This window comes from Rhinoraja longicauda, chromosome 7 (genome assembly GCF_053455715.1).
Source record: "Rhinoraja longicauda isolate Sanriku21f chromosome 7, sRhiLon1.1, whole genome shotgun sequence".
Classification (NCBI taxonomy): Eukaryota; Metazoa; Chordata; class Chondrichthyes; order Rajiformes; family Arhynchobatidae; genus Rhinoraja; species Rhinoraja longicauda.
Genome location: NC_135959.1, coordinates 73857083 through 73882446, shown reverse-complemented (window position 1 = coordinate 73882446; position 25364 = coordinate 73857083). Strand labels below are relative to the sequence as shown.

The window sequence follows — 25364 nt, the reverse complement described above, 5'->3', positions numbered from 1 at the left end:
CCAGGGTCATCTGTGTGTTAGCCAGGGTCATCTGTGTGTTAGCCATGGTCATCTGTGTGTTAGCCATGGTCATCTGTATGTTAGCCAGCGTCGTCTGTGTGTTAGCCATGGTCGTCTGTGTGTTAGCCATGGTCGTCTGTGTGTTAGCCATGGTCATCTGTGTGTTAGCCAGGGTCGTGTGTGTTAGACAGGATCAAGTGTGTATTAGCCAATCTCGTGTGTGTACAGGGTTGTGTATTAATATAGGTTCATTTGTGTACAGGCTCGAGTGGGGTGTACAGGGTCATGTGTGCATTACACAGGTTTGCATGTAAGGGGTCATGTATGTTATTCAGGCATGTGTATGATATAGACACAAAATGCTGGAGTGACCCAATGGGACAGGCAGCATCTCTGGAGAGAAGGAATGGGTGACGTTTCAGGTCAAGACCCTTCTTCAGACTGACTTGTGTATGTTATATCTGTTTACGTGTGTATTATACAGGCTCGGGTATGTGTGTCACAGCTATACGGCACGGAAACAGGCCCTTTGGCCCAACTCGTTGGTGCTGACCACGATGGCCTGTCTACACCAGTCCCCCATGCCACATTTGGCCCACATCTCCCTGTGCCTGTCCAAATGTCCTTTGAATGGTTTTATAGCACCTGTCTCAACCACCTCTGGCAGCTCGTTCCATATACCCACCACTCTGTGTGGAAAAGTTCCCCTCGAGTTCCTATTAAATCTTCCCCCTCTCACCTTAAACCTATGTCCTCTACTCTGGGTAAAAGATTGTGCATCTAGCCTTTCCATCCCCCTCGTAATTTTAGACAGGCCTATAAGCTCACCCCTGAGCCTCCTGCGCTCCAAGGAATAAAGTTCTATCCTGCCCAACCGCTTCCCATTACTCAGGCTCTCAAGACATGGCACATCCTCGTAAATTTTCGCTGCACTCTTTCCAGTGTCATTATATCCTTTCTATAACAGGATGACCAAAATTAAACACAGTACTTCAAGTGTGGCCTCACCGATGTCTTCCACAACTTAACATAATGTCCCAACTTCTATATTCTCAATGCCCTGACTGATGAAGGCCAATATACCAAAAGTCTTCTGACTACCCTATCTACCAGCACTCTTAAATAACTCTGCTCTACAACACTCCCCAGAGCCCTACCATTTGCTGTGTAGGTCCTGCTTCCCTAAATACAACACCTCGCACTTATCTGCATTAAACTCCATTAATCATTCCTCAGCTCATTTGCCCAGCTGATCAAGATCCTACTGTAATTTTTGACAGTCATCTTCGCTATCTCCAATATTACCCACTTTAGTGTAAGAAAATAACTGCAGATGCTGGTACAAATCGAAGGTATTTATTCACAAAATGCTGGAGTAACTCAGCAGGTCAGGCAGCATCTCAGGAGAGAAGGAATGGGTGACGTTTCGGGTCGACTCACTTTAGTGTAATCTCTAAACTTACTAATCATGCTTGTTCCATTCTCATTCAAACTGTTGATGTGAACCACAAACAGCAAATGGTCGATCCCTGTGACACAATACTAATCACAGGCCTCCAGTCCGAAAAACAACCTTCCACCATCAACCTCTGCTTCCTTTGATTAACCCAATTTTCTATCCAGTTGGCTAGCTATGCTTGGATCCCATGTGATCTAATCTTCCAGAGCAATGTGCACATGTTGCGCAAGCTCGTGCGTGCGTTGGACAGGCTTGTGTGTGTGCATTGTACAAATTTATGTGTAGTGTATAGGGTAGTTTGTGAGTTTGTACATGCTTGGTGTAAGGCTCGTGTGTTGTACAGACTTGCGCGTTCGTATGTCTTATGCAGGCACGCGTGTTATACAAGTGTGCATGTGTTGTGCAGGCCTTTTGTGTGTACAGCTGCATGTGTATATATTGTACTGGTACACTGTTTTCTACAGGCTTGTATATGTGTGTCTTACAGGCTCGTGCATGTGATGTACTGGCTTGCGTGTGTGTGTTTGTATGTTTTTTGAATGGAATGGAATACTTTATTGTCACATGTAACTAGGCACAGTGAAATTTGCAGGTTCGTATGTGTTATACAGGCACACACATGTATTGTACTGGCTTGCGTGTGCACAGGGTGAGCATTGATCTTAACTTTTGGTGGGATTGCCATGTTCTAACATTTAAACACATTTATGCTGTGCAGCTCGGAGGTGGGGGAGGGACAGACTATGTGGATGGGGCATTGTTGCTAAATGGTACTTTCTGTGACTTGGGAGTATTAATTACAGTCGTTCAAAAATCCTTACAATCAGACTGATCATTAGAAAAATACAATCCATGGAACGGTTCAGCGAATGAGCGTCTCAGGTTTGATTTGTTTCTATGCAGCATGGCAAATTAGTCTGAAATGAATGGAATTATGCATTTGATTAATCTGCGGATTGTGGATCAGAACACTGATAGTGTTCAGAACAGGTTATAATGTATTGATTTTACATGGAACACATTGTGTCCACATATAATGATAACAATTGGTTCAGGGAAAGTAGGTCATGAGTGGATATGCCCACTATCCCACTGTTTTATGTTTAAATGGCGAGATTGTTTCTTGTAAAAGGTTTTTATTTCCTGTGCAGAAGCAAGGAAGTGCAAATTTGAAAATTTCATCAGATAGATGGTGTGGATTGTCTCAGCAATGTGTTGGGGAGGGGAAGCATGTTGGTTCAGATTTTATATAATGGAGTTTGTTCTCTCAGTATATTCTAAATGTATGCAAAGTCACCACATTAAATGTTTGGCATTCGCTTTGTTAACTTGGTGTAAATATGTAGTAGATTTTACATAGCATAATCAAATGCGTGTGTGCATTTTTTGTTTATTTGTGGTTAAACTTTACTGTGACATTTAGAATGTAGTTGTTTATAATTGAAGTAACATGTTTTAAAAATAGCATTTATCAGAGGCCGTAAGCAGCCCACTTTATTTCCACAGTTGTTGCACCATTATGACAGAGTTACTTCATCTCATAGTTTTGCATGGCCTTCCAAATTTGGAAGTAATAGAAGTTTGAAATTGCAGCGATATGTGATTGATAATTCTGAAGAAATTGTTTTATATTTGTATGACTACCTGTAGTTCTCTCTATTTCTGGTGTGGTGTCGTTTACATAAGTCAGTTTTACATGTGCGAGAAAAGCATTGAACATCCGTGATTTCCATCAGTCAAATGCGGTATTACATAACGGATCAACATTTTGAACATGTTGCACAGGAGAGTTTGTGTTTAAATTCTCCACTGTGGTGAAATAATTGGTATCAGTAATTGGAATGTAACATTTATACTCCTGCTGCCTTTTAGGTCTGGAAATGAAACAATCATTGTGGTTTTCCTGTCCCTGATTACTGTCTAGTGATCTCAATGGAGAGTATCCGTGTGTGGACATTGCACACAACTCCTGCTCTACATTACTGTCCAGTGATCTCAGACAGACCATATCCATGTGTGGACATTACATAAAACGCCTGCTCTCCATTACTGTCCAGAGATCTCGGGCAGAGTATATCTGTGTGTGGACATTATACACAACTCATGTCCCCATCACCCTTGGTGCTCACTGGTCTGATGGCATCCAGTTGAACACTGGTTTGTTTTTGAATTCCTGTATGTCTTCATGGCACACCCCTCCCTCTCTGTAACTTATTTTTGATCTACAACTCTCCATAGATTGTGCAGTCCTAACACTGTGACTACAGCTCCAACTATAATTTCTCTATTATTGATGACTCTGCTGTGATCCGCCAAAATCCTACACTTGTGTTCTATCTTCTTCTAGCTTTCCCTCATGGAACCTGTATGTCCCAAATTATTTTTCTGTTTTTAAAATGCACCTTTAAACTAAACCCATGTGCCCTATTTTGTTGTTGGTATGTTTGACAGGGAGGCAGGTTTTGGCTTTGAAGTGCTCTGGGACGTTTTATTAGTTTAAAGGCAAGCAATAAACACCAGTTACAGTTGACTTACCTGGGAAGTAATTCAAGGTCAAATAGTTTCCAAATATTCAGGTGTTAGTTTTATGGAAGTTCTCCTTCCAGCTCGCCTACCATCAGCCCAACATCAGTAATGCCATTTTTGGTCAGAGGTTTAGAATGTTTTTGGTCCCCCTGTCAGTCTTCCTCCAAAACCGGCAGATCTTGTTCATAATTTCAAGAAATCAATTTTTACATCCCTATCAGAAGGGGGCGTGGCTGCGTTCTGCAGCTGCGGCTCACCGGCAGTCTCTCTGTCTTTTTTTTTTGTTGTCTTTGTTATCGTTTTAATGTTTCTTTTGATTTATTTTTAACTCTGTATATGTGGGGGGTGGGGGAAACCTTTATTTCTAATCTCCTCCTCAACGGAGATGCGACCTTTACCGTGTTGTGTCTCCGTTCGTGCTACGGCCTAACACCGTGGAGTTGGCGGCCTCCAGCTGGGATCGACCTTGAAGACTCCGGTCACAGGGCCTGGACTTACCATCTCGGAGGCTTCGGCCGTGGGCCCTGCAGACCGCAACATCGGGAGCTCGCAGGTCCCTGGCTGGCGACCGGCTTTCGGGAGCTCCAGCCGTAACAGCTTCGACCACCCCGAAGCGCGAGGTTTGATTGACCCACTCGCAGGCCCTTCATCGCCCTGCGTGGCCTGGCCGCGGCACTTTCCATCGCCCGGTGGGGGCTCAGGACCTTCATCGGCCTGCTCGGCTCGGCCCTGGGACTTTCCATCGCCCGGTGGGGGCTTCAAAAGTCGGGAGCCTCGATCGCCTCGTGGCACCACGGGAGAAGAATGAGGAGGAGATAAGACTTTTCTTTGCCTTCCATCACAGTGAGGGTGTGCCTGGAGCAATCACTGTGATGGCTGTTTGTGTTAAAAATTGTAATTGTGTGTCTTGTGTTCTTTATTGTCTACTGCCGGACCCTGACGTGAGAGGACGCTGGCGCTATTTGTTCGCCGCTTCTCCGTCAGGATAGTTTGTCTGTTTGTTTTTATGTCTTGACTGTTTTTGTAAAGCGTCTTTGAGCATTTGGAAAAGCGTTATAAAAAATAAATGTTTATTATTATTATTATTATTATTACTATGTGAAAAACTATCACTGGAGCAAGGTTTATTACTGTCCAGAAAGCTATCTATATACTAAAACACTCATTTGTTTGTTTGTTTCTGAACAACAGCCAAAACGGTACACGATAGTGTGACAATTTTAGGCCCACCTTACTCACCTTCGTCCCTTTGGTGCTAATGGAAGAAGTTTCATTGAAATCGGTGTTATATTTTAAAAGTTATTCACATTTTAAAGTTTAAATTTATCTCGGGGGGGGGGGGAGAGGGGAGGAGGTGGTGGGGGGAAGGAGGGGAGTGGGGGGGAGGGGAGTTGGGGGGTGTGGGAGGGGAGGGGGAGGGGAGGGGAGTGGGAAGGGGAGGGGGGTGGGAGGAGAGGGTGCTGCACCAATGCAGGAGAGGTTTGGGTCCATTTGGTCTAGTTCTTTGTAAAAATTGGAGGAAAAAATTGAACAGAAAAATCCATAAAGGCTGCCATTTTGTTGATCACAGTGAAATGTTTTGAGATTTTAATAATGTCTACTCACTGTTCATTCGTACAAAAAATATGTCATTGGTTGACAATGCGTTACATAAAAATGAATGCTAGTTACAATACCTACCACTTCTGCAAAATGGAGATTTTTAACTTGTTCAACTAGTGATACAGATTGACTGTTGCTTTTGACAATTTTTCATTCATTACCATGAAAGCTTAAATCAGATGGTTTATATATGTAGGGAAAAAAAGTCAACTAAAGTCAGACAGAGAAGCTTTACGAGGTTTTTGCCAGGACTCGAGGGTCTGAGCGAAAGAGAGAGGTTGAGCGGACTGGAACTCTATTCCTTGAAGTGCAGGAGGATGAGGGGTGATCTCATAGAGGTGTATAAAATCATGAGAGGAATAGATTGGGTAGATGCACAGAGTCTCTTGCGAATTGAGAACCAGAGAACATAAGTTCAAGATTCAATTTAATTGTCACCTGTACCAATTAAGGTACAGTGAAATTTGAGTTACCATACAGCCATACTAAGTAAAAAGCAACAAGACACACAGCCACATAAAATAAAATTAACATAAAAATCCACAACAGCGGATTCCACATTCCTCACTGTGATGGAAGGTAATAAAGTTCAATCACCTTCCTCTTTGTTCATACGCGGTTGGGGCTGTTGAACCATCCGCAGTTGCCGCTGCCGGCTGTCCAAGCCCTCATTTCGGGATGATCGAAACTCCGACGTCGGGACGGATTAAAACGCTCTCCGCGGCATGGAGCTCCAGAGTCGGCCTCTTCTTACCAGAGACCGCGAGCTTCATGGTGTTAAAGTCCACAGGCCCCGCGGTTGGAGCTCTCCACAGTCGATCCTCGGCAAAGGATCGCAGCTCCACGATGTTAAAGTCCGCGCAGTGCCCGCAGCATGAAGTGCCGGGCCGGTCTCCACGAAAGGCCGCCAACTCCTCGATGTTAGGCCGCAGTGGGGACGGAGATACGACACGGAGAAAAATCACATCTCCGTCGAGGTAAGAGAATGAAAAAAAATGTTTCCCCCAATTCCCCCAAGTTTGTGAAAGGGGTAAGATTTAATAGAAATCTGAGGGATATCTTTTTCCACACAAAGGGTGTAAGAAATGAGCTGCAAGAGGAGGTAGTTGAGGCAGGGACTATTGCAACTTTTTAAGAAAAAATTAAAGTTACATGGATAGGACAGGTTTGGAAGGATATGGGCCAAATGCAGGCAGCTGGGACTAGTGCAGATGGGACACGCTGGTCTGTGTGGGCAAGTTGGGCCGAAGGGCCTGTTTTCACGCTGTATGACTCTGATTCTAAAGCTTTTAAACCTGTGCTATAAATTAAAAATATACTCATTTTTATATATGCTTTGAGCACGAACAGGTCTTGTGTCCCTTAAGCTCGCTCCATAATTTAATATTATCCTTGATTGTAACCTTGAACATCTCCGTCTACCTGCTGTTAACTTTCACCCCTTGCTAATTAAGATTCAATTTCTCTTAAAAGATTTAAAGACTCTTCTCCCAGCTTTTGAGGAAGTGAGTTCCAAAGACTTAGTACCTTAAATGGAGAGTTCATTTGTTTGGATTTCAATTCTACTTTTTCTCATGAGGCAAGAGATTCTCTCCATATAGACCTCCGAAGACCTTCCAAGATCCAGCGTAACAGTCAAGTCCTCTGTCACTGTTATAAACTCCAGCAGGTAAAGCCTAGCTTGTCCAACATTTTCTATAAAACAATCTGCCCAGTCCAGGTATTAGTCTAACAATCCGCTGAATTCCTTCCAACACAGTGACATCCTTCCTCGAATAAAGAAGCCAATGTCGTACAATACTCAATGGTGTGGATGTGGTCTTACCAGTGCCTTATAACCACCTACTCTGTGTTACTTTAAATTCTGTTAGCTTTGTACATTATGTGTACACTGGCTCTCTGTGAGACTGCATCGTACACTGGGACAAGAGAACATCTCAATGCTCTGATCGGACTTTACTGGATTTAATCTTGCACTATGTAACATGCTTCTTTGTTATTTTCCTTACCAAAATGGGCCATTTTGGAATTTCCCACACAATGCTCCCAGTTAATAGGTCTTTACTCACTCAACTTTTTTGTATCATTTTGCAGGCTCTATGTCCTCTTCACAGCTTATTTCTAACCAGCCATTGTATGAGCTGAAATTTAGCGCTCGTGCCCATGGTGCTTTCACCTAAGTCATTTATACTAAACAAAATGAGGTACAAATTACTGTAGCATACCATTGTCGTTCTTCTGATCATAAAGTCACTGACCCGAAGCAATAACTGTCTCTTGTACAGATGCAGCCTGACTTGATGAGTATTTCTTACATTTTCTGTTTTTATTTCAGATTTGCGTCTAGCTTTTATTTAACTTTTCAGGTCATTAATTCATTGAATGCAAAATCGACAAATGTAGTGTATTGGTTTGTTATTGTCATGTGTACAGAGATTCATTGTAAAGCTTTTGTTTGCTGCTGTCTTTTTCTTTTTGTTTTCACTTTTAATTTCAGGTTTTTGTGTACCTTGTGTGTTGTGACTGTCGGCAGACCAATTTCCCTCCGGGGATGAATATAGTTGTATCGTATCCAGTTAAATCACATGAGTATAATCAAGCCATATACAAGTGCACCAGGCAGTGCAAAGAGAAAAATACCAGAATACAGAATATAGTGATAGTGTTTTAGCGTTACAGTTACAGAGAAAAAGTCCAGCATCCACAATGATGTAGGATGAAAGATCGGTGCTACAACATAGCTTAGTCGTTCAGTCGTCTGTTAATAGAGGGGAAGAATCTGTTCCGTAAACTGAGGGCGGCATAACGGTAGAGCTTCCGCTTTGCAGCGCTAGAGACCCAGGTTCCATCCTGACTACGGGTGCCTGTCTGTACGGAGTTTGTACATTCTCCCTGTCACCTGCGTGGGTTTTCTCCGAGATCTTCGGTTTCCTCCCATACTCCAAAGACGTACAGGTTTGTAGGTTGATTGGCTTGGTGTAAATGTATAAATTGTCCCTTGTGTGTGTAGGATAGTGTTAATCTGCGAAGATCGCCGGTCAGTGTGGACTCGGTGGGCCGAAGGGCCTGTTTCTCCGCTGTATCTCTAAATTAAACTTAAAAAATCTAATCTGGTGGTTTGTGTTTTCAAGCTTTTTATCTTTTGCTTGATGGGAAAAACAGGGAATGACTGGGGTGAAAAAGATCCTTGATTGGTGTTGGCTGTTTTCCTGAGGCAAAGTGGTGTAGGTAGAGGTGGGGGTGGGGTGTGTGATCTGTGTAATGGACTGGGCTACACCTGTAACTCTCTGCAAATTCTTGCTGTCTTGGGCAGGGCAGATCCTAAACTAAGCTGTGATGCAACCTGATAAGATGCTTTTTGTAGTGAATCTGTAGAAGTTGATGAGAGTTGTTGGAGTCAGGCCGTATATCCTTGGTCTCCAGAGGAAGTAACTGTGCTTCCTTGGCCATAGCTGGGCAGCGCCAGTCACAGAGGTTCAACCTGAGGCAGTTCAAAGGAGATTCACCAGACTAGTTATGTTAAATTCATGTCATTATGAAATATGTTAGTCATAGAGTCTTACAGCATGGAAACAGGCCCTTTGGCCCAACTTGCCCACACTGGCCAATGTGTCCCATCTATACAGGTCCCACCTGCCTGCATCCTATCCTATCCTCGAATCCTATCCTATCCATGTACCTGTCCAAATGTTGCTTAAGTGTTGCGATAGTACATGCCTCAACTATCTCCTCTGGCAGCTCGTTCCATACACCTACCACCTTTTGCTTGAAAAGTTTACTTCTCCGGTTCCTATTAAATCTTTCTCCCCTCAGCTATGTCCTCTGGTTCTTGATTTCCCCTACTCTGGGCAAGAGACTCTGTGCATCTACCCGATCTATTCCTATCATGATTTTATACACCTCTATAAGATCACTGCTCATCCTCCTGCCCTCCAAGGAATAAAGTCCCAGCCTGCTCAACCTCTCTCTTTTGCTCAGGCCCTCGGGTCCTGGCAACATCCTCGTAAATCTTCTCTGCACACTTTCCTGTTTCCCTTGTCCAACTAAGTGCATGTATATCCTATCCCTCAAAATACTCTCGTGATTTTCCAACTACAGATGTTAAGCTCACTGGCATGTAGTTCCCAGTCTTTTCCCTGCAGCCCTTCTCGAATAGAGGAACAACATTTGTCACCCTCTAGTCTTCTGGCTCCTTGCCTGTATTTAATGATGACTCATAAATCTCTGCCAGGGTTCCTGCAATTTCCTCTCTAGCTTCCCACAGTGTTCTCGGATATATTTGATCAGGCCCGGGAGATATGTCTACCATCATACGCATCAGGACCTTCAGCACCTCTGCGACCGTCATACTGACTGCTCACAAGACACACCCAGTGACCACCACAAGATTCCCTGTCCTGTCTTTCTCCACAGTAAACACAGAGGGGAAATACTCGTTGAGGATCTTTCCCATCTCCTGTCGCTCCACACAGAATTGACTGTTTTGGTTTCTCAGAGGTCCCACTCTCTCTGGTTACCACTTTTCCCTTTATATGCTTATAAAATCTCTTGGGATTATCTTTAATGCTATCAGCCAGGGCTATCTCCTATCCCCTTTTTGCCCTTCTGATTTTTTTTTTAAACGTACTCCTTGGTTCCTGACACTCCTGCAGGGATAGACTTGATCCCAGCTGCCTATACGTGTCCCATGCCTCCTTCTAACTCTTGACCAAAGCCTCAATTTCCCTCATCATCCAGGCTTCCTTATGTTTGCCTGCCTTGCCATCACTCGAACAGGGACGTGCATGTCCTGAGCACTGAGCACCCTTTTAAAAACATCCCACTTTCCTGAAGTTCCTTTTCCTTCAAACAATCTACTCCAAACAACTCTATCTCCTCAAAATTGGCTTTGCCGCAATTTAACATTTTAACTTGTGGGCCCGCTCCATAACTATCCATAATTATCTTAAACCTAACGGAACAGTGGTTGCTGGTTCAAAAAGGCTCATCCACGATTACTTCATCCACTTGCCTCTCCCACTTTCCCAAAACTAAATCAAGGGTTGCCTTCTCCCATGTAGGGCCCTCAACATATTGCCAGAGGGAACTTTCTTGAACACATCTGACCGATTCCACTGCATCTAAATCTTTCACACTCTTGACATTCCCAGTCAATGTTGGGAAAATTAAACCCCCCTACTGCGACAACCTTATTAGACCTGCAGCTGCCTGCAATCTCCTGTCACATTTGCTCTTCTAATTCCCGTGGACTATTTAGGGGTCTGTCGCACACCCCCATCAAGGTGATCATCCCGTTCGTGTTCCTCAATGCCTCACTAGATGAACCATCCCTTATGCCACTCCTGACCACTGCCGTGACATACTCCTTAACCAATAATGCAACATCCCCTCTTTTATCCTCGCCTCTGTCTCTCCTTTTGTCAAAGTTTTTTTAAAGTATGCATAAAAGTTGATTCTACAGAGGGATGTTGAGGTTGAGTGCGTGTGAAGGAACTGCAGACACTGCTTTACACCTAAGACAGACACAAAAGGCTGGAGTAAGTCAGCAGGACAGGCAGCATCTCTGGATAGAAGGAATGGGTGACGTTTTGGGTCGAGACCCTTCAGACCGAGCTTTGCGGCTCCCTGGACTGTGAATTCCCCTTGGTTTAACCCCCCCACCCCCAAACACTGTTTCTTCCCTCCTGGCCTTGAGTTAAATGTTAATATTTACTCCCTACATCCGGTTATAGTAATCGGCAATACTGGGCACCACCCAATACTGGGTCCATTATTGCGAGGGTTTACTATATTGTTGGAGTAGCATGAATAAACGTGAAAGTTTCATTTCCAGCATAAAAGCTGAATTTAGACTTAATTTACCAACTTTTTTTTATTGTTAATTGAAAATCAATAAAAAAAAACTGGTGAATAACATAACTTCAAAAAGACAAAGTGCTGGAGTAACACAGCGAGTCAGGCAGGATCTCTGGAAAACATGGATAGGTGATGTTTCAGGTCAGGATTCTTCAGACTGATTTTGGGGGTGGGGGAAGAGATCTGGGAGAGAGTCTAAAACTTGCCAATGCCATTTTATGAATATATTTTAAAGTCGATGGGCGAGTTAACGAAACGGCCTTTGTCTGATAAGGAGAGTTGAATTCACATGAACAATGTAGTTACTCGGGTATTTACAGTGCATTCAGAAAGTATTCACACCCCTTCACTTATTCCAAATTTTGCTATGTTACAACCTTATTTTAAAATTGATTAAATTCATTTTTTAATCATCAATCTACACACCCCATAATAAAAAAGTGAAAGCAGGTGTTTAGAAATTTTTTGCAAAGTAATTAAAAAGAAATAACTGAAATATCACATTTACATAAGTATTCAGACCCTTTGCCATGACACTCAAAATTGAGCTCATGTTCATCCTGTATCCATTTATTATACTTGAGTTGTTTCTACAACTTGTTTAGAGCCCACCAGTGGTAAATTAAATTCATTGGACATGATTTGGAAAGGCACACACCTGTTTATATAAGGTCCCACAGTTGACAGTGCATGTCGGAGCAAAAACTAAGCCATGAAGACGAAGGAATTGTCAGTAGACCTCTGAGACAGGATTGTGTCCAGACACAGATCTGGGGAAGGGTACAAAATAATTTCTGCAGCATTGCAGGTCCTGAAGAGCACACTGGCCTCCGTCATTCTTAAATGGAAGAACTTTGGAATCACCAGGACTCTTCATTGAGCTGGCCGCCCGACAAACTGAGCAATCGGGGATGAAGGACCTTGGTCAGGGAGGTGACCAAGAACCCGATGGTCACTCTGACAGAGCTCCAGAGTTCTTCTGTGAAGATGGGAGAACCTTCCAGAAGAACAACTATATCTGCAGCACTCCACCAATCAGGCCTTTATGGTAGAGTGGCCAGACGGAAGCCACTCCTCAGTAAAAGGCACATGACAGCCTGCTTGGAGTTTGCCAAAAGGCACCTAAAGTACTCTCAGACCATGAAAACAAGATTCTCTGGTCTGATGAAACCAAGATTGAACTCTTTGGCCTGAATGCCAAGTGGCATCGCTCATCATCTGGCCAATACCATACCTACGGTGAAGCATAGTGGTGGCAGCATCATGCTGTGGGGATGTTTTTCAGCGGCAGGAACTGGGAGACTAGTCAGGAAAGATGAACGAAGCAAAGTACAGAGAGATCCTTGATGAAAACCTGCTCCAGAGCGCTCTGGACCTCAGACTGGGGTGGAGGTTCACCTTCCACCAGGACAACAACCCTAAGCACACAGCCAAGACAACGCAGGAGTGGCTTCGTGACAAGTCTGTGAATGTCTTTGAGTGGCCCAGCCAGAGCCTGGACTTGAACCCGATCGAGCATCTCTGGAGAGACCCGAAAATAGCTGTGCATCGACGCTCCCCATCCAACCTGACAGAGTTTGGGAAGAATGGGAGAAATTACCCAAATACAGGTGTACCAAGCTTGTAGTGTCATACCCAAGAAGACTTGAGGTTGTAATCGCTGTCAAAGGTGCCTCAACAAAGTACTGAGTAAAGGGTCTGATACTTATGTAAATGTGATATTTCAGTTATTTCTTTTTAATTACTTTGCAAAAATTTCTAAACACCTATTTTTGTTTTTTTATTATGATGTATTGTATGTAGATTGATCTTAAAACAAAAATAATTGAATCCATTTTAAAATAAGGCTGTAACGTAGCAAAATGTGGAAAAAGTGAAGGGGTCTGAATACTTTCTGAATGCACTGTATGCACATACCTGGGTGAATTGGATCGCACATATCCCAAAGAAAATATCAATGTTTTTACAGTTATTTTTCAATGTCTTTTCTTGGAGCTCAATACTTCAATGAAAGTTGTTGGCAGCAGAGGAAAGTTGTGGAATCAAATCATGCAAAAATGCACCACATGTTTGCTGACTTAGCAGAGGTTGCAGTTTGGATCGATGGTACAATCTGAAATAAATTTCTTCCATCTGAAACTTTAAAAATTGCAAAGTTTCTTTTATATTTGGACAGAAGATTATTGATCAAAAATATAAACCCTGCCTTCGCTGATTATCAGTATTTCTGTCCCATGATACAGATTTTGCTTCACATTCAATGAAGCAAGGCCACAGGATATTTGTTTTTTTTGTTGTCTATTCCCTTTCTTTGAGATGGGTGTTACTGGAAAAGTATTTATTCCCTGTCCCCAATTACTCCAGAGTGCGAAGACTTGTTAGGCTATTTTACAACACAAGTAGATAGAGTGGAAAAGAAGGCTTATGGTATGCTTGCCTTCGACGGTTGGGACATTCAGTATAAGAGTCAAGAAACCTTGATGCAACTTTATAGGACTCTGGTTAGGCCGCACTTATCGTATTGTGGCCCTACCCTAAGCACACAGCCAAGACAACGCAGGAGTGGCTTTGTGACATTGTGGCTTCAATGCAGGCAGAAATGTCCTTGAGTGGCCCAGCCAGAGCCTGGACTTGAACCTGATCGAGTTGGTGGCTTTGGAGAGCTACAGAAGGGGTTCACCTGAATGAAGCTTGGGTTAGGGGGTATTAGCTAAAAGGAAAGCTTGGACACACTTGGATGGTTCTTTTTCGCAATGTTGGAGGTTGAGGGATCTCAGAGAAGTATATAAAATGATGAGAGGCATAGACAGGGTAGACAGTCAGAACCACCTTCCCAGGGTGGAAATGTCAAAAGACCAGAAGGCATAACCTTGAGGTAAGGGGCAAATTTTAAAGGAAATTTGTTGGGCATGTTTTTTCACTCAGAGGGTGGTGGGTGCCTGAAACATGCTGTTAGGGGTGGTGGTGGAGACAGATATGATAGCAGTGTTTAAGAGCCTTTTAGGCAGACACATGAACATGGAGGGATATGCAACAGGTCCCTAGTTTATAGTAATGGAGAGAGATAAACCTCGTCAGATTTGCAGATGGATGACTGGCAGAAGTAGCCAGTTAGAATGCAGGCAGAAATATCAAATGCCAACTTAACACAAGTTGGTGAATTCAATGTTACTCGTGCAATAATCTCACCACTGCATCGCCACCAAGCCCATTGGCTTCCACTCAACAAAGCTTCGTGTGTCAGTGGATATAATTCAGCTCTTTCTTGGCATCACGATGTTGCAAATGAATCTTGTCCCCACAAGAGAGAACATGATGCCAGAATGGTTGTGGTTGCATGTCAGTAGTGATGGGCAGATTTTGATGGGAAAATTCTATCTAAATGGCAAGTGATATAAAACTATTGGTTTATTGTTCTCTTGTACTTGGATTCGAATTCGGATCAAGTAGAAAGATTGATTTTTTTTTCTCAATTCATGAATTCATTTCTTTCAGATAGCTATCTGGCTAGCAATATATTGCTGACCTTCCTTGCATCCGTTCCCTGTAAAATGTTGCCTATCTCATTTTCCCATTTTGACCACTCAATGAAATGACTCAACTTGGAATGTGCACAGTGAATATAATTTTGTATTTGTTGTCTTGTTTCAGTTGTTGATGTAATGTTCTCTTTTGCTTGTTCCCCCCCCCCCCCCCCCAGTTGCTTGGCAGGTGTGACGAACATCATTTCATTCATATCAGTTTGCAGGCAAGATTTTAAGATGCATTTTCTCCCAATGATAGTTCCAGTAGTAGCAGTGCTTTTCAGTTGTTGTAGTTCTCTTTCAACAATGTAGTTGTTACCTACATGGGGAGAATTATGCTTTGTCACCCACAATCGGTTTACATGACAATCTTCCTCCAGAGAAAGATCCTTGAGAGTGAGTGCATCCTGACAAGTTCTTGCAAGGGTTCTTTGCAACTGGCCCTTCCCATTCTCAATATCTTGTAATGCTTCGTTTGATTACAAAATTGGAGGGTTTAATGTTAGGAAATGAAGTTACATTCATCCCTTCTGCTGCCCTCTGTAGCTTTTATCAGAAGGTAGCCTGTCCTATCCCAGTGCTACTTGGCTGTCTGGCTGCATTGCATGAATTCTCCAGCATTCCCAAGAAGTGTTGGCCACTCACGGAAGATGTATCAAGTAGCATTGTAGTAGATTCATAAACACCGGAAGTCCTGACTTGTGGATAAGCTCCCTGAAACTCTTTTAGTGATTTAGTTAGAACACACATCTGCTTATTTCGCTACTTTCTGTATTTAACTCCGGACTTGCCAATCAGATTGGGTTAATTAATGAATTGTAGGTCTGGTTAAATTATTTAAAAATTATTGTCCCTTTGTAACGCAATGCTTTTTAAACCCACTCTCCCAGTAATAGTCGTATTCCAAAAGAAGGTTAAACTTTTCTGCTATTACTCTAATGCATCATGGCTCAGCATTTACTCTTCCCGATGCAATCACAATTATACAGTTGTATTTCTTTAGTTACATTAAAAGAAAACTTGAGGATCCAATTTTATGCAAAGCTTTACTATGTTTCATATTAAGAAAGATCAGGGTTGATAGCCTGATATAGCAATAAGCAAAGTTATAGATTTTCTTGGGGCTTAGCAATGGAGTCAGTAAAGCTCTTTCAATCTGAAGGGTCCTGACCAGAATGTCAACTATCCATGTTCTCCAGAGATACTGTCTGACCCGCTTAGTTACTCTAGCACATTGTCTTTCTTTGTAAACCAGCATCTGAATTTCCTTGTTTCTGCTTTCTCAGTACCTTGCTTTATTCCATGATTCGCTTTGAGTTAATGAATCGTAGGAAGGTTGGTCAGGGTGCTTGATAATTGGCTTAATGTCCTGGGGGTGAAAGGTAGAAAATTGTCAGGGTTCCTGTTTTGGACAGTCACCACTTTTGGCTGAATATTGCTTTTTTTCGAATAATTTATTTTTTACCCTAAATTGCAATCCAGGGAAATGGTTAAAATGTTATACTTTCAAAAGAAAATCAAATCTCTTGGATAACTAGATACAGGTTCACCGTTGTGTATGTGTAGACCCCTCCCATCACTGACAGATGTAAATATGCATCCGAGTTAAAGTACTGAAGTAAGGTTAATCAGAGAAATGTGAGGTGTTGCATTTTAGAAAGTCTAACATGGAAGGACCAACACAATAAATGATAGGGCTCTGAGAAGTGTTGAAGAGCAGAGGGATCTAGAAGTGCAAGTACATTGTTGCTTGAAGGTGGCATGGGTGGGCAAAAAGGCTTTTTGCACATTCGGCTTCAGTCAGAGTATTAAGTACAGAAGTTGGAAGGTCATGTTGCGGTTATAAAAGACATTAGTATGGCCGCATTAAGAGTATTGTGTTCAGTTCTGGGCACCATGTCATAGGAAAGATGTTGTTAAGTTGCAACGGGTGCAGAGAAGATTTAAAAGGATGTTGCCTGGACTTGAGGGTCTGAGCTATAGAGAGAGGTTGAGCAGGCTGGGACTCTATTCCCTGGAGCGCAGGAGGATGAGGGGTGATCTTATAGAGGTGTATAGTCATGAGAGGAATAGATCGGGTGGATGCACAGAAACTCTTGCCCAGAGTGGGGTAATCGAGAACCATAGAGCATAGGTTTAAAGTGAAGGGGAGAAGATCTTATTGGCATCTGAGGGGTGACTTTTTCCATGCAAAGGATGGTGTGTTTATGGAACGAGCTGCCGGAGGAGGTGCTTGAGGCAGGGACTATTGCACCATTTAAGAGGCAATTAGACAGGTACATGGATAAGACAAGTTTTGAAGGATGTGGGCCAAACGTAGCCAAGTGGGACTAGTGTAGATGAGACATATTGGCCGGTCTGGGCAAGTTGGGCCGAAGGGCCTGTTTCCACATTGTATGACACTATGACTTCCAGGGCTTTATGTTTCACAATGTCTGCTGCAGAGTGGACGCCTGGGGATGTGGTCTGACAGTCAGCTGTGCCTGTGAAACAGTTGTCAATAATTAACCTCCCTGGGATAGAGGAGGTTAATGTAACTTTGGATTTTCATAAGTTGGTGTGTGTGAACCTATAATACACTGACACAATTAATGTACTTTTTACTACTGTGTCCTTCAGTAGCCGATAACAGCTACTCGGATCATCGGGGATAGGTGATCAATGACCATGCCACTGAAGCCCGATCCTGAAAACTGAAGAAGTGTCCATCCCTTTGCACATTTTTCTTGAAATGTGCAGTATCTATGCTCAAATCTCCAGTTGAACTGAAACTGAATATGAATCTTTGTGATGCTCATATTACACAGCTGGAGAGCTCAATGATATTAACTCAGTAATTATCTAAATTCCAGATTAGTGGCTGAGTCACTGATCCATTTAATTGGTCCATCTAATTCCTTTTCTTTATTTTTTGAAGTTTAATGATTTGTAGGAGGACGAGTGACTTGCTGAGACATTTCTGAACACAAGTAGTATCTACTGTGTATCTGGTGTCCTGTGTGGGCAACTCCCATTTCTGACATAACCATACAAGCCAAATTATGTTTTGAAGTGGCAACTTCATGTCTGGCTTTCTGGAGGTGGTACTTAAATGCCTGTGGTTATTCGAGACAGAATCCTGACCTGACCTGACGTGACTTGAATTTGCTGGTTGAGTGCCATATTCACTACAGATTTATGTTATGCTATTAAGATGCAGAATGACACCCATTTCTAGGAGTGACACCATGCAGATGGAGTTCTCTGGTTTAAAATGATATTCAACAAAGGCATTTATTCACTAAATGCTGGAGTAACTCAGCAGGTCAGGCAGCATCTCAGGAGAGAAGGAATGGGCGACGTTCCGGGTCGAGACCCTTCTTCAGACTGACAAATACCTTCGACTTGTACCAGCATCTGCAGTTATTTTCTTATACTTCAACAAAGGCAGATATCCTTGCAGCATTCAGTGGTTGAGAGAAAGGGGCCACTAGTACTGATTCACTCGCTGAACTTTTATCACTGAGGTTTCTCTTGTCTGAAGTCGAGGCTGAAGTTTTTTCTTCCTTTCAGTTTTTCCTGTTTCTCTCCAAATATGCTGCGAGGCAGACAGATTTAGTGTCAGACATAAGTTTTTGTCTGCTGCCTTGTTCCATGTAGCTCAGAATAGAACTCGTTTCCGTTTGCATGTATTTCCTAGATGTGAATAAATGATAGGATCAGAAGTTGCTGTTTTTTGCCCAGCTTGGAGCACATGGAACATTTACAGCGTTTATGGCAAGTTTAGTGAATTGGTTTGAGCAGGAATAGAACTAGGAATGTTCCTGACCAATAGGCTGCAGTGTAGTTTTTATGTTGGTATTTGCAGCTCCATTTTATCTATGTAGGCTATTTTTTACAGATGTGTTTAGTTATGGCTGAATTCACATCTAATGACAGTTTGAATTTGTTTTTTTATTCAAAATAATATTCAATATGTTCTTTCAAGTTAAAAGATAATTCAATTTCAACCACAAGTTGGAGTTAATTTGTAAATCACATTGAAGATTCTTACTAGCATCGTTAATAGCAGTCACAAAGTGAACAAGATGCCCCATCTAAGCTCGTCCCATTTGCCTGTGTTTGGCCCACATCTCTCTAAACTTTTTCCTGTTCATATATCTGTCCAACTGTCTTTTAATTATTGTTATGGTACTTGCTTCTACCTCCTCCAGCAGTTCATTCCATATATCCACCACCATTTGTGCGAAAAAGTTGCCTCTCCGATTCACATTAAATCTTGTCCCTCTCACCTTAACCTGTTCACTGCCAAGTTTTTTTTTCACTATTGGCCATGATCTGAGTATACTTTGGGGTGACACTGAACAGGATAAATATGTCCTCTTGTTTTTCATTCCCCTATCCTGGATAAAAGACTCTGTGCATTCACCCTATCTATGGCCCTTATGATTTTATAATGATGTCTTTGTCTGTGATATAAAGTTCCTCTTTGGATGAATTTCCCCTTTTCTCTGTTGTTTGAACTTTGGTTAAATTAGTTGAGGCTTTTCTCATAAATCAAAGCATATGAATTAATGACCATCAATTTCATTGTAGAGCTCTCACTGAAGATTTAGTTCAACCTAGAAACTATCTTGGACTAAAGACAGGAAACTGATTATATCGAAAGGGTTGCTGGAGTTTGGGGTGAGTGGAACTGACTGGTAGATGATTTATTAACTACTTATTTTTATATGGCATGTAAACAATTATGTTAATTATCTGGGCAACTGAATTCCATGCACTGATTTGCTAACTTTAAGAATGATTATTTGTGCATTTGTATATCATCCTTGCCAAAAAAGGCATTCTGGAATAATTGAGAAGAGATGAGTTGGAGAATTAGGGAAGATCATCAGATCCATTGATCTTGAGACTTTTATATGTGAAGAGAGTATTGACAGGATGGGGTTAGGGGGCTTTACTTTACGTAATAAATATCTTGATCATAGATTTGGAGAGTGACAAGAGGCAATTCTTAAATGTTAAAGGCAAACACAGAAAAATAATTTGGTGTAAATATCTTAAGTTTGTAATGCCTACAGAAGCCATTATATGCTTCATAGTTAAAAGATAACATGGAATTTATTTCAAAAGGATGCAAAATTCTTGCTTTATAGAAACAAAGAACTGCAAATGCTGACTTACCAAAAGGACACAGTGCTGGAGTAACTCTCAAGCAACATCTCTGGAGAACGTGGATAGGTGACATTTTGGGTTGTGATCCTTGAATCAGTCTGAAGAAGGGACCTGACCCCAAAATGTCACCTATCCATATTCTCCAGAGATGTTGCCTGGCCCACTGAGATACTCCAGCACTTTATGGCAACATTCATGCTTAGTTCTGTTTCCCAGGATCCTCGGCCCATGACTTCACTTGATGTCCATAAACGCACTCGGGGCACCGAGTCCCTGTGCCTGTCATATCCATTTTATTGTTTCATTTTCAAATATCTATAAGAAATGACGTACAGTACTGCAGCTAGTTTTAGTAACTAGGTTAGAAAGTGCGAAAACAGTGATACCTACCATTGGAATGTGCTTTGTGTCAGTACCATATTGGGTTTGGCTTTGATAGTAATTGGCTACATCACAAACTGCCGATAAAGGTCTGCTTTACCCAAGAAGTATGGACGTTATCGGAAATTACTAGAAGGTATTGGCATCAATAAAATGTGAAGGCTCAAAGAGTAGACAACCTATCACTTGTACAACCTTACTGATTAGTTTATCTTTACTCGTTATTTTTTTTTTTAAATCATGTATTAAAGTAGTTAAATTTCATTTTACAATGGAATTTGAGATAGATTTTGAAGATTAAAATTATTCCAAAAGCTGTAAATGTCAATAGACAACTTTTTGTTTCTCTGTATTTATTCACAAAATGCTGGAGTAACTCAGCAGGTCAGGCAGCATCTCAGGAGAGACGGAATGGGCGACATTTCAGGTCGAGATCCTTCTTCAGACTGATGTCAGGGGGGCGGGACAAAGGATGGATATAGGTGGAGACAGGAAGATAGAGGGAGATGTGGGGAGGGGAAGAGAGTTTCTCTGTGATCTTCGTGCTGACTGAGAGTCAAAGTAGTTGTAACAGTCCACTCCCCAGTCGGTTATAGAAAGGGCTTTGAAATTGTACCTCAATCTAATCAGATGGTTTTTCGAAAACAAAATTTGAGCTTGAAAATAATCTGCTTAGGCAGAAAGGGCATGTTTTACAATAAAAACCAAGCAAAACAAAAACAATGTAAATATACAATGTAAGAAAGAGAAAAAATGTTTCTGAGCATTTTATGGTTAGAAGACATTAAAAATTATTTCTAACATCTTGAACATGATTATCACAATATTTGCCGATTCTTGAATCACTCTGTGCAGAGATGAAGTGTTCATGAGATGTGAGAGCTCAGTTGGCTGAACATTTCCTGGTGAATGTCCAGCAGCAATGAGTTTTCCATTTGCTTTAATGTTCAATAAAGTTAAAAATAAATAAAAATGGTTAGGCACAAATAATATGTGTCAATGTCGTCTCTAAGAGTGGAGATTTTATTGGTTTGATCTGTAACCTGGAAACATTCTTATAATGCCTTTCATTTACTTACTCATCCAGTACAAGGGAATCCTCTGGAGAATGAAGGAGAGTGCCCCTGCCTGATCTGTGTGGGTCATGGTTGGGAGAATTCCTGAAATGGAATTAATTTAGGCTGGCTGAGAAACAAATCTACTGTCTGCACTCTAATGCAAGCCAATTTTCACCTGAAATGGCTGATGTGCAGTTTCAAAGCTTTGTCCTCTGCAAGTACTGTCTCATGGCTTCACTTTAACAGCCAAGAACATTTTAATTGTTAAATTAAACTATGGTAAGGCTGTTTTTTTAGCCCTTGAAAGATACGTAAAATAAGAGAATGAGATTTTATTAAGATAATTAGGCAGTAATTATTTGTTGAATCCCAGCCACATTTCAGCTTTTTGTTTTCCTGTAGGTGATTTTGGAATGCAATTGCAGTTCAACTCAAAAGTTAACTTTGTTCTGCCTGTTTCTGTTTGGACTTAAAGTGAATTGAAAACCCAGTTATTTAGCAGAAGGATGGTTTTTATTCGGTGTACTGAATTTTTAAACACCTGAAATGGCATTGTGCCTCCTCGATGCCTCTGGATGTGCTGCAGATGTTCAGTGGTGAATGGGGTGGACGTTAGGCCCAACGTTCAGGATTTCCTGCAGATGCTGACAAAAGTTACATTACCATTTCATATATCAAAGCAAAATATAGCAGATAATGTTCTTTACAACAATGACCAAGAGCCCAGCAGGCTTTGTCAGTCTAATGGCATGGTTTGGGACATCTTTTGAATTCTGTCCTTTGTCTACCCATCTGCCAATCACCCCGTTTCACCTGTATCAACCTATCACTTGCCAAGCTTCAGCCCAACCCCACCTCTTTTTCCGCTTTCTCACACCAACAATCAGCCTGAAGAAGGGTCCCAACTCAAAATGTCCCCTTCATTCCCTCCAGAGGTGATGCCTAACCTGCTGCGTTCCTCAAGTACTTTGCTTCTCATTTTGTAAACCAGTATCCGCAGTTCCTTGTGTCTACGTCCTATCTTATTTCTATTGTTTCTCAGTGGATCCTAGAATAATATGCCCTGCACGCTCTCTGAATTGTCTTCATAAGGACAGATCTATTTGATATGTGGAATTGCACTGTGGATCAATAATCAGTGAAACAATTTGAATTTTGAATGGATGGAGTGAAAACTATTGAATTCAAAGGTACACGGACAAAACGCATCAGACTGCAGCTTGAGTAATGTATGCAATTGTGATCTGTGAATCCTAAAATGAGTTTAATGAAACATGAGGTTCAATCATATTGACAGGAGGAGGAAGGCAGATAGATGAGGAAACTCGGGTTTTTAGCCGCCTGGCCCTCCATTTATCCTTAAGACTTATAAGAAGAATTAGGCCATTTGTCCCATCGAATCGACTCCGCCATTCAATATTGTTGATCTATTTTTTCCCTCAATCCCATACTTCTGCATTCCCGTAATGTTAGACACCCTGACTAATCAAGAACCTAGCAAGGTCTGCTTTAAATATACAAAATGTCTTGGCCTCCACAGCTGTCTGTCTAGAACCATCACCCTCTGGCTAAAGAAATTCCTCCTCATCTCCGTTCTAAAGGTACGTCCGTTTATTCTGAGGCTATGGCCTCTATTCCTAGACTCTCCCATTAGTGAAAACATTCTCTCCACATTCACTCCATCCAGGCCTTTTACTATTCGGTAAGTTTCAGTGAGGTCCCCCCTCATCCTTCCAAACTCCAGCGAGTACAGACCCAGAGCCTTCAAACGCATTCAAATGCTCCACATACATTAACAAATCATCTCTGGGATCATTCTTATAAACCTCCTCTGTATCCACTCCAACACCAGCACATCCTTCCTCCAATATGGGGTCCAAGACTGCTCACAGTATTCCAAATGTAGCTTCACCTTGCTTTTATATTTGTATATATTTATATTGTGGCCACAATTGCTGCATTTGCAATTGACATTTGACGGGTTCTTATTGTTGTAAAATCATGGCCACATTATCCTTGGCCAGTCGTACCTGGATCAGATTGTGCAGAAGGGCTACTTCAGGTAGTGTATTCTATTGGAGGGTGCAAGTTAGTGACGACACTTTGTTTAATTTGTTTTTGTTCTGTTGAGAACTTCATTGACAATAAACAAAGTGTGTTAGGGCCTCAGCATGGTTTGCTTGACATGAACTGCAAGCTTGACATGCCTTCCATCATAGTCATAGAGTGATACAGTTTGGAAACAGGCCCTTCGGCCCAACTTGCCCACACCGACCAACATGTCCCAGCTACACGAGTCCCACCTGCCTGTGCTTCGTCCATATCCCTCCAAACCTGTCCTATCCATGTACCTGTCCATCTGTTTCTTAAACGTTGGGATAGTCCCAGCCTCAACTAACTCCTCGGTAGCTTGTTCCATACACACCACCCCATTGTGTGAAAAAGTTACCCCTCAGATTCCTATTAAATCTTTTCCCCTTCACCTTGAACCTATGACCTCTGGTCCTCGATTCCTCTACTCTGGGCAAGAGATTCTATGCATCTACCCGATCTATTCCCCTCATTGTTTTATACACCTCTATAAGATCTCCCCTCATCCTCCTGCGCTCCAAGGAATAGAGACCCAGCCTACTCAACCTCTCCCTATAGCTCACACCCTCTAGTCCTAGCAACGTCCTCATAAATCTTCTCTGAACCCTTTCAAGCTGGACAATATCTTTCCTATAACATGGTGCCCAGAACTGAACACAATACTCTAAATGCGTTCTCACCAACGTCTTATAGAGCTGCAACATGACCTCCCAACTTCTGTACTCAATACTCTGACTGATGAAGGCCAATGTACCAAAAGCCTTTTTGACCACTTTATCTACCTGCGACTCAGCCTTTAAGGAACCATGCACCTGCACTTCTAGATCCCTCTGTTCTACAACACTCCCCAGAAGCCTACCATTCACTGTGTCGGTCCTGCCCTTGTTAGAGATCCCAAAATGCAGCACCTCACATTTCTCTGTATTAAATTCCGTCAAGCATTCCTCAGCCAACCTGGGCAAATGATCAAGATCCTGCTGTAATCTTTCACAACCATCTTCACTATCTGCAAAACCACCCACTTTTGTATCATTGGCAAACTTGCTAATCTTGCCTTGTGTGTTCTCATCCAAATCATTGATGTCGACGGCAAACAGTAACGCCCAGCACCGAACCCTGAGGCACACCACTAATTACAGCCCTCCAGTCCAAGAAGCAACCTTCCACCATCACCCTCTGCTTCCTTCCTTGAACCCAATTTGCTATCCATTCAGTTACCTCTCCTTGGATCCCATGCGATCTAACCTTCCATCCTGCAAAGACTTAAGTGTTTAGGTGCTCTCTCTACCGATGTTCACCATTTACACCCCTCTCCTCCTCATTACACAGTGTGGATGTTTGTCATTCTCTTAAGGAAGCTCTGAAGCACGGTTTCGCCCGTCCATTCCCTCCACAGATGCTGCCTGACCTGCTGAGTTCCTCCACTACTGTGAGATTTATTCAAGCTTCCAGCACCTGCAGTTCCTTGTATCTCTAAGTTTCTTTCATGCATTGCAATTTAAAAATAAAAAAGTGACTACGCAGAGTTAAGATCAGGCATGATCTCAATGAATGACGCAATGGGCTCAAGTGGCTCTGTGCCTTCTCCAGTTAGATAGTTCAATTTTAAAGAAACGCATAGCATGTTGAGAGTTAGTTGTAGGTGTTTTGTTATTGTTCAGTAATTCTGAAAACAAAGAATCATGTTGGTACTCATAGAACAATGTTCAC

General features: G+C 42.1%; 1 protein-coding gene across 5 annotated transcripts in view; it reads left to right on the top strand.

Moving 5' to 3' along the window:
* LOC144595389 (F-box-like/WD repeat-containing protein TBL1X) overlaps nucleotides 1-25364 on the top strand; it is a 297826-nt gene that overhangs the window by 103556 nt on the left and 168906 nt on the right. Inside the window, exon 2 of one of the 5 annotated variants that reach the window (XM_078402877.1) lies at nucleotides 19543-19632. The exons of the other annotated variants lie outside the window; for them this stretch is intronic. The gene's annotated coding sequence lies outside the window, so the exon portion shown is untranslated. The remainder of the gene's footprint in view (nucleotides 1-19542; nucleotides 19633-25364) is intronic. 5 annotated transcript variants of the gene reach the window in all.